The sequence below is a fragment of the Schistocerca cancellata genome, chromosome 12 (assembly GCF_023864275.1).
Source record: "Schistocerca cancellata isolate TAMUIC-IGC-003103 chromosome 12, iqSchCanc2.1, whole genome shotgun sequence".
Lineage (NCBI taxonomy): Eukaryota > Metazoa > Arthropoda > Insecta > Orthoptera > Acrididae > Schistocerca > Schistocerca cancellata.
The window spans coordinates 45091900-45102591 of record NC_064637.1 but is presented as its reverse complement, the minus strand read 5'-3'; positions in this window follow the sequence as shown (position 1 = coordinate 45102591).

The window sequence follows — 10692 nt, the reverse complement described above, 5'->3', positions numbered from 1 at the left end:
CACCCAAAACGGAAAGACAAGCAAAGCAAAACTTATTAACAACGGGCTTCCGCAAGGCTCCATATTGGCCCCTCTTCTGTTTAACCTCTATATAGCAGATCTCCCAAACACAAAGTCAAGAAAATTTTGCTATGCGGATGACATAGCACTGGCTACCAGAGACAAGTATCTCTTCAATACAGAGGAAGTCCTTAATAATGACGTCGAAATACTATACAATTATTTCAAGAAATGGAAACTCAAGCCAAACCCTAACAAAACTGAAGTATGTACATTCCATCTTAATAACAAAATGGCAAATGAAATTATTAACATAAAACTCGGAAACACCAACCTCAAACATAATAAGTTTCCAAAGTACTTAGGTATAACATTGGATCGCACTCTTTCTTACCGTAAACATCTGGAGAACACCACTGCAAAAATTGGAACATGGAATAACATCATTCAAAAACTTAGCGGTACTACTTGGGGACCTAATGCAAAAACATTACGCACCTCATCTATCGCCTTAGTGTTCTCTGTGGCTGAGTACCGTGCTCCAGTCTGGATTAATAGCTGTCACACCAAACTTATTGACAGGCAATTAAATAACACAATGAGGTTGATTTCTGGAACCGTTAAATCAACGCCCACGTACTGGCTACCGGTACTATGTAATATCCTGCCCCCGGACCTGCGTAGAAAAGAGGCCCTACTGCACGAATTCAGAAAGATTGAGACAAAACCAGAACCACCAATTAAAGAAGAATTCTCACAACTGCGACACACTCGATTGAAATCAAGAAAGCCACCCATACGCACAGCTGAGCAGCTTCAAAATAATAACTATGACCACATGAAACAATGGAGACTAGATTGGAACCAAAAGACAAATGACCAACTAAAGACCTGGTTTGAGAGCTATAACTGCAACGGAACTAACACGGAAAACATGGTCCGCATTAAATCGAATACGTACTGGACATGGCAGGTGTGCGGATTCACTACACAAATGGGGAAGAGCGATGTCACCAGAATGCGACTGCGGTGCCCCTAGACAGACGATCCAACACATCCATGGTGAATGCCCCTTGCGAGCATATGCAGGCAACTGGTCCGGCTTCCTGGAGGCATCCCCATCGGCGCTAGAATGGATCTCAAACCTCGATATAACCTTTTAACTGACCAATATAAACATAAATTATATTCATGATTGTGAAAGATTTTAATGTCTAACACTTGATGTATTAATGCTGCATGTATAGCCATACGCTAAATAAATAAAATAAATAAATAAAAGCAACCTACTTTCACAGCCAATCATGTATGGTTTTTTATCTGGCCCAACTCAGTTCGTTTCTCCCCACACTTTCGTCATTATCATAATAAACCTCATAATCCCTCTCTCCCTCTCCCAGCCTACATGGCTCACATGATCCAATGGCCTAACCCTATAAAATCAATCCTGTCCGCAGCTAATGGTCTAGTGGCTACCGTTGCTGCCTCTGGATAATGGGGTTCTGGGTCAGATTCCCAGTGACTGGATGTTTGTGTTGTCCTCACCATTTCATCATCATCATCGCTCGCAACAGTGGCTGGATTGGAATGTGTACAAGTTGGACTGTGTGAAAATTGGGCCTTTGTATGGGCGCTGATGACTGCATAGTTGAGCACCCCACAAGCCAAACATCATCATCAGCCTATAAAATCAACCTGCAGAGCCTCCCACATCCTATGCTTCATAGCTGCTTATTCAAACACTACCATTAGCCTAGTCGTCCTTTCCCCATTTTGGTCATCCACGACTACTGGGATGCTGTTCATCTACAACCAGTGATGCCTCCAGTGCAATTACATCACCTAAGTGCCTACAACAGCACCATCAATATCACCCAGTGGAGCACATGCAACAGCATCATCAACAACATCACCAGACATACATACCTTCAGCAACATCACCTTTACCACCAACAGGAGCAAGAGCAACAGTATCCTCACCTGGCATATCTGCAGCAGAATTAGCGGCATCATCACTTGGAGTGTCATTAGCAGCTCCATCAATACCACCAGCTGGAGTACCACCAACTGCACCACCATCAGCAGGATCACCCACATCATGAAATGAAGTACCTGCAACAGTATCATCCAACATTGTCACATGTACTACCTCCACAAGCATCCCCAATATCATCATGTGGAATACCAGCAGCAGCACTGTCAACATGACAACAAAGATAATAACTCCCATTATTTAACTTTTAATCTTCACAGTTATGTCAATGTCACACATACGAAAGTCATGTATTTTTAAATATACGGAGTGATTTTGTTAAATGGAGACAAATTGCAAGAAACCTTCTCTGAGAGTATAAGGAATAACATATATCATGTGGGCATATGGCCAGAAATGTATTCCAAGGCATGTACACCCAATTGGAAGTGGGTCTTTGATGGTGACCACAGTATCAGCACCAGCTAGGTGGCCCGCCAATATGGGGTAAGCCAGAGGACCATGTGGAACATTTCTCAACGTCAGTTGGTGCTGTCCATAGAATTCACAATGCGTGCAAATCTACCTACTGACTAGCCAACCTGGGTACAGTTTCGTCCATGCATTGTCACACAGACCACAATGATGCTTCGATATCTGTCATCCATCCTACTCACAGATGAGGCTACCTCTGTAAAAGATGCAGTATCATGAACCAAAAAATGGTTCAAATGGCTCTGAGCACTATGGGACTCAACATCTTAGGTCATAAGTCCCCTAGAACTTAGAACTACTTAAACCTAACTAACCTAAGGTCATCACACACACCCATGCCCGAGGCAGGATTCGAACCTGCGACCGTAGCAGTCCCGCGGTTCCGAACTGCAGCACCAGAACCGCACGGTCACCGCGGCCGGCTATCATGAACCTTCACAACGCCCACCTTTGGGCTTTGTCAGAATCGCCACAGTATGGTGACTGCGAACCATCAGCATTAGTTCAGCCTTGAAATCTGGACAGGGATTGCTGGCGACTGCCTCGTGGACAAACATGCATCTACAGCGTCACACAGGCGAGGCATATCTGCACTAAATGCGGAAGTCAATGCCTCTTCTGCTAAAAGACATGTATTTGGTGCTATGAAAAGGTGATATGGCTGCCATGTAATGGTGTTGCATCTCAGTGCCCTGTTCACTGTGGTGCTAAAACACTAGCAGAGACAGACCCTTCGCACTTTCAGTCACTGAAACCCACGCTGTCTCAAAGATCTTTTCAGCTCCACTTTCAAATGGGTGTTCCTCGTTTGGAACAGATTTCAGACCATACCATTCGTTTTTTGCTCCTTATCCTCCTAGGGAGCGTTTCCTGCAGTTTGTCCATATTTTGCAAAATCGCCCTGTACATTGTTTTATATTTTTACTTTGTGGAAATTTTTTTACGGACATTTGAAGTAACGAATGAAGCGTTGAAAGGAGCGAAATTTACATTGAAGTGGCAAAGAAGCTGGTACACCTGCCTAATATCGTGTAGAGTACAGTCGAACAGAGTACCGAAACACAACGTGGTATGGACTCGAAGTAGTGCTGGAGGGAATTGTCACCAGGAATCCTGCAGGGCTGTCCATACATCCGTAAGAGTACGAGGGCTTGCAGATCTCTTCGGAACAGCACGTTGCACGACATCCCAGATATCCTCAATAATGTTCATGTCTGGGGAGTTCGGTGACCTGAGAAAGTCTTTAAACTCACAAGTGTGTTACTGGAGCGACTCTCAGCAGTTATGGACGTGTGGGATGTCGCATTATCCTGCTGGAATTGCTCAAGTCCGTCGGAATGCACAATGGACATTACTGGCCGGGGTGGCCGAGCGGTTCTAGGCGCTACAGTCTGGAACTGCGCGACCGCTACGGTCGCAGGTTCGAATCCTGCCTCGGGCATGGATGTGTGTGATGTCCTTAGATTAGTTAGGTTTAAGTAGTTCTAAGTTCAAGGGGACTGATGACCTCAGAAGTCCCATAGTGCCCAGAGCCATTTGAACCATTTTGAACCACAATGGACATTAATGGATGCCGGTGATGAGACAGGGTGCTTACGAGCGTGACACCTGTCAGAGTAGCATGTAGACGTATCAGGAGTCCCATATCACTCCAACTGCACACGCCCCACAAAATTACAGAGCCTCCACCAGCTTGAACGGTCCCCTGCTGACATGCAGGATCCATGGATTCATGAGGTTGTCTCCGTACCCATACACGTCCATCGGCTCGACAGAATGTGAAACGAGATTCGTCCGACCAGACAACATGTTTCCAGCCATCAACAGCCCAATATCGGTGTCGACGCAACCAGGCGAGGCGTAAAGCTTTGTGTCGTTCAGTCACGAAGGGTACACGAGTGGGCCTTCGGCTCCAAGAGCCCATATCGATGATGTATCGTTGAATGGTTCGGTCGCTGACGCTGACGCATTGAAATCTGCAGCAATTTGCGGAAGGGTTACCCATCTGTGACGTTGAACGTACCTCTTCAGTCTCCGTTGGTCCCGTTCTTGCAGCATCTGTTTCCGGCCGCAGCGATGATGGAGATTTGATGTTTTACCGGATTCCTGATATTCACGGTACACTCATGAAATACAGGGTGATTCAAAAAGAATACCGCAACTTTAAAAATGTATATTTAATGAAAGAAACATAATATAACCTTCTGTTATACATCATTACAAAGAGTATTTAAAAAGGTTTTTTCACTCAAAAACAAGTTCAGAGATGTTCAATATGGCCCCCTCCAGACACTCGAGCAATATCAACCCGATACTCCAACTCGTTCCACACTCTCTGTAGCATATCAGGCGTAACAGTTTGGATAGCTGCTGTTATTTCTGGTTTCAAATCATCAATGGTGGCTGGGAGAGGTGGCCGAAACACCATATCCTTAACATACCCCCATAAGAAAAAATCGCTGGGGGTAAGATCAGGGCTTCTTGGAGGCCAGTGATGAAGTGCTCTGTCACGGGCTGCCTGGCGGCCGATCCATCGCCTCGGGTAGTTGACGTTCAGATAAGTGCCAATGTGGTGGCGCTCCATCCTGCTGAAATATGAATTGTTGTGCTTCTTCTTCGAGCTGAGGGAACAGCCAATTCTCTAACATCTCCAGATACTGTAGTCCAGTTACAGTAGCACCTTCGAAGAAAAAGGGACCAAAAACTTTATTGGCTGAAATGGCACAGAAAACGTTCACCTTAGGCGAGTCACGTTCATACTGAGTTGTTTCCCGCGGATTCTCAGTGCACGCTGAACAACTGTCGTCGATTCACTTCTGCCGTACTCAATAACACAAAAAGCTTTCTGTTGAGCGGTCGCCATCTTAGCATCAACTGACGCTGACGCCTAGTCAACAGCGCCTCAAGCGAACAAATGTACAACTAAATGAAACTTTATAGCTCCCTTAATTCGCCGACAGATAGTGCTTAGCTCTGCCTTTTGTCGTTGCAGAGCTAAATTCCTAAAGTTGTGGTATTCTTTTTGAAATACCCTGTATTTGTACTGGAAATCCCCTCTTCATCGCTACCTCGGAGATGCTGTGTCCCATCGCTCGTGCGCCGACTATAACACCACGTTCAAACTCACTTAAATCTCGATAACCTGCCATTGTAGCAGCAGTAACCGATCTGACAACTGCTCCAGGCTTTTGTTGTCTTATATAGGCATTGCCGACCGCAGCGCCTTATTGTGCCGGTTAACATATCTCTGTATTTGAATACGCATGCCTATACGAGTTTTTTCGGGTCTTCAGTATACAGAGTCGTCCACTGATCGTGACCGGGCCGAATATCTCACGAAATAAGCGTCAAACGAAAATAACAACAAAGATCGATACTTGTCTAGCTTGAAGGGCGAAACCAGATGGCAATATGATTGGCCAGCTAGATGGCGCTGCCATAGGTCAAACGCATATCAACTGCGTTTTTTTTTTTAGATAGGAACCCCCATTTTTTATTATATATTCATGTAGTACGTGAAGAAATATAAATATTTTAGTTGGACCACTACTAAAGTTGCTTCGACGACCAATTCACCTGTAATGAAATATGCTATTCAATACTGCTTCAATCGCACGCGAGCTATGTGCCGGACATCCATCATGTTGGAAGTACATCGCCATTCTGTCATGCAGTGAAACATCTTGTAGTAGCATCGGTAGAACATTACGTCGGAAATCAGCATACATTGCACCATATAGATTGCCATCGATAAAATGGGGGCCAATTATCCTTCCTCCCATAATGCCGCACCATACATTAACCCGCGAAGGGGTCTCTGATGTTCCACTTGTCGCAGCCATCGTGGATTTTCCGTTGCCCAATGCCGGTTTACGTTACCGCTGTTGGTGAATGACACTTCGTCGCTAAATAGAACGCATGCAAAAAATCTGTCATCGTCCCGTAATTTCTCTTGTGCCCAGTGGCAGAACTGTACATGACGTTCAAAGTCGTCGCCATGCAATTCCTGGTGCATAGAAATATGGTACGGGTACAATCGATGTTGATGTAGCATTCTCAACACCGACGTTTTTGAGACTCCCGATTCTTGCGCATTTTGTCTGCTACTGATGTGCGGATTAGCCGCGACAGCAGCTGAAGCACCTACTTGGGCATCATCATTTGTTGCAGGTCGAAGGTGACGTTTCACATGTGGCTGAACCCTTCCTGTTTCCTTAAATAACGTAACTATGGGGCGAACGGTCTGGACACTTGAATGATACCAGGATACCGAGCAGCGTACATAGCACACGCCCGTTGGGCATTTTGATCACAATAGCCATACATCAACACGATATCGATCTTTTCCGCAATTGGTAAACGGTCCAGTTTAACACGGGTAATGTATCACGAAGCAAATACCGTCCGCACTAGCGGAATGTAAGGTAATACCACGTACTTATATGTTTGTGACTATTACAGCGCTATCTAACACAAAGCGAAAAAAGTGGTCCAACTAAAACATTCATATTTCTTCACGTACTACACGAATATCTACTAAAAAAATGGTGGTTCCTATTTGTAAAAAAACGTAGTTGATGTCCGCTTGACCTATGGCAGCGCCATCTAGCGGGCCAACGATATCGCCATCTGGTTTCCCCTTTGAAGCTAGACGAGTTTCGTTCTTTGTAGTTTTGTCGTTTGATGCTTACTTCGTGAGGTATTTGGCCCGGTCACTATCAAAGGATCAACCTGTGTATACCCGTGCCGGGTAGCTAGTCCCCCATCGGGCGCCTCCCTGGGTGGAGGATTGGGGAAAGCCTCCAAGGTATGGGTGGCACAGGTGAAATGAAATACCTGGGGCGGACCAAAACCAGCAACATGGGCGGTGTGTGTATCCATAGGAGGGAGCAGCCAAAGGCGTCTGTACTCCACGTTACGGGCGGTCTTGAAAATCATATCACCAATACGTTCAGAAGCAATCGTGGCTATTATGCCTCTCACCTTTGAGTCATGATGTGTGACAGTAACGTAAAATACACTCCTGGAAATTGAAATAAGAACACCGTGAATTCATTGTCCCAGGAAGGGGAAACTTTATTGACACATTCCTGGGGTCAGATACATCACATGATCACACTGACAGAACCACAGGCACATAGACACAGGCAACAGAGCATGCACAATGTCGGCACTAGTACAGTGTATATCCACCTTTCGCAGCAATGCAGGCTGCTATTCTCCCATGGAGACGATCGTAGAGATGCTGGATGTAGTCCTGTGGAACGGCTTGCCATGCCATTTCCACCTGGCGCCTCAGTTGGACCAGCGTTCGTGCTGGACGTGCAGACCGCGTGAGACGACGCTTCATCCAGTCCCAAACATGCTCAATGGGGGACAGATCCGGAGATCTTGCTGGCCAGGGTAGTTGACTTACACCTTCTAGAGCACGTTGGGTGGCACGGGATACATGCGGACGTGCATTGTCCTGTTGGAACAGCAAGTTCCCTTGCCGGTCTAGGAATGGTAGAACGATGGGTTCGATGACGGTTTGGATGTACCGTGCACTATTCAGTGTCCCCTCGACGATCACCAGTGGTGTACGGCCAGTGTAGGAGATCGCTCCCCACACCTTGATGCCGGGTGTTGGCCCTGTGTGCCTCGGTCGTATGCAGTCCTGATTGTGGCGCTCACCTGCACGGCGCCAAACGCGCATACGACCATCATTGGCACCAAGGCAGAAGCGACTCTCATCGCTGAAGACGACACGTCTCCATTCGTCCCTCCATTCACGCCTGTCGCGACACCACTGGAGGCGGGCTGCACGATGTTGGGGCGTGAGCGGAAGACGGCCTAACGGTGTGCGGGACCGTAGCCCAGCTTCACGGAGACGGTTGCGAATGGTCCTCGCCGATACCCCAGGAGCAACAGTGTCCCTAATTTGCTGGGAAGTGGCGGTGCGGTCCCCTACGGCACTGCGTAGGATCCTACGGTCTTGGCGTGCATCCATGCGTCGCTGCGGTCCGGTCCCAGGTCGACGGGCACGTGCACCTTCCGCCGACCACTGGCGACAACATCGATGTACTGTGGAGACCTCACGCCCCACGTGTTGAGCAATTCGGCGGTACGTCCACCCGGCCTCCCGCATGCCCACTATACGCCCTCGCTCAAAGTCCGTCAACTGCACATACGGTTCACGTCCACGCTGTCGCGGCATGCTACCAGTGTTAAAGACTGCGATGGTGCTCCGTATGCCACGGCAAACTGGCTGACACTGACGGCGGCGGTGCACAAATGCTGCGCAGCTAGCGCCATTCGACGGCCAACACCGCGGTTCCTGGTGTGTCCGCTGTGCCGTGCGTGTGATCATTGCTTGTACAGCCCTCTCGCAGTGTCCGGAGCAAGTATGGTGGGTCTGACACACCGGTGTCAATGTGTTCTTTTTTCCATTTCCAGGAGTGTATATGCAGGGTGAACATTAATAACAACCAACAAATTGCAGGGACGGAATCCTGACAGGAAATAAATGAAAGAGGGTCCTACGAACACGTATCCAGAAATGGACGGTGTGCGTACAACAACAAATAGTCCCGGAACGCAGTACAATAGCTGTATCGCATCTACGCCGCAACAGATTTTCAGAGTTGCTTCCACGGAATGCAATGCATGCGTTCACACGTCGTACGATGGACTGCCGCACTCTTTCGTACTTCGCTGTACACCATGTTGGCGGGCCGCTTGCCTGGAACTTGTATTGGGGTTCGTTTCAGTCTGCCGCACAATCTGATCCTCCAGATGTGGTGTACGCACATTCCGCCACCTTCACGTTCGTCTGTCTGAAAGGACCCACGATCACAAAAATGTTCAGATGTGTGTGAAATCTTATGGGACTTAACTGTGTGTGTGTGTGTGTGTGTTGGGGCTTTTAGGCGCTCAACATCGAGGTCATCAGCGCCCTGACACACATTAAAAGGAACGAATGTGGACAGACCTAAGAAAACTAAAGCACACACTCAAAGAAAGCAGGAAAAGAAGGAAAATGCTACATAAGAAAGTAAAACCTAAGGAAAGGGGAAACATAGCAACAAAAATGTCACTGGAAATTGTTATTGGCTGGCCACTTACATAAAAAATGGGCGAGCTTGTCACAGAGTGAGCAAATTCAAATCCTCTCCCTAAAATCTTTGTAAAAACATTTGACAGGGCACAGAACTTTAAAACTTTAACCACATTTGTCCGAGTGTTGCCTAAAAGAGATGGCAGGTCCGCTGGCAAGTCAGTCGCGGCCCGCTGGCCAGAAAATAAAACGCAATCCAATAAAACGTGGCGCACAGTGACCTGGACGCCACAAGCACCACACATTGGAGGGTCCTCTCGCCGGAGAAGGAAGCCGTGCGTCATAGGGCTGTGGCCTATTCGAAGCCGAGTGAGGAGAACCTCGTCCCGTCGACGGGGCTGAAAGGAAGTACACCACACACGCGTTGTGGGCTCGACTATACGGAGCTCATTGTCAGTCACTTCCAGCCACTCATCCTCCCACCGACGCATGACCCGTGAGCTCAACAGCGAGGTGAGTGCGTGCATGGGGATAGCACACTGAGATACGTGTGGGGCGAGACACGCCTCCTTGGCTGCGAGATCTGCCCTTTCATTCCCAGCAATGCCGACATGCCCCGGAACCCAGCAAAAAGCTACAACCTTCCCCAGTCGCTGTAGTCGTAGGAGGGCATCCTGGATGGTCTGGACAATTTTGTCTGCCGGATACAAACGTTGCAATGAGTGAAGGGCACTGAGTGAATCGGAACAGACAAGAAATTTAGGAGAGGAAGAATGTCTCATGTGCTCCAGTGCCCGCAAGATCGCAGACAATTCTGCATCAAAGACAGTAAAAGTCTGAGGCAGTCGCACCTTGACGACACGATATGGAAAAACAACTGAGCAACCAACGGAATCCCCTTGTTTCGACCCATCCGTAAAAACAGCTAAGGTCATCAGTCCCTAAGTTTACACACTACTTAACCCAAATTATCCTAAGGACAAACACACACACACCCATGCCAGCCTCCGCCGACACCAGCCGCACAGTCCCCCCCCCCCCCCCCCCCCGATCACACAAACGCTCAATAAGAGCCTGAAGTTGTAATCTTTCCACTCCTTCCTAATTCCAGCTATCATCCACAATAAGCAAAGTCTTTTATGAAAAAATTAAGAGGAGCGACGATTACAATAAACTTTCTAGTTTTCGT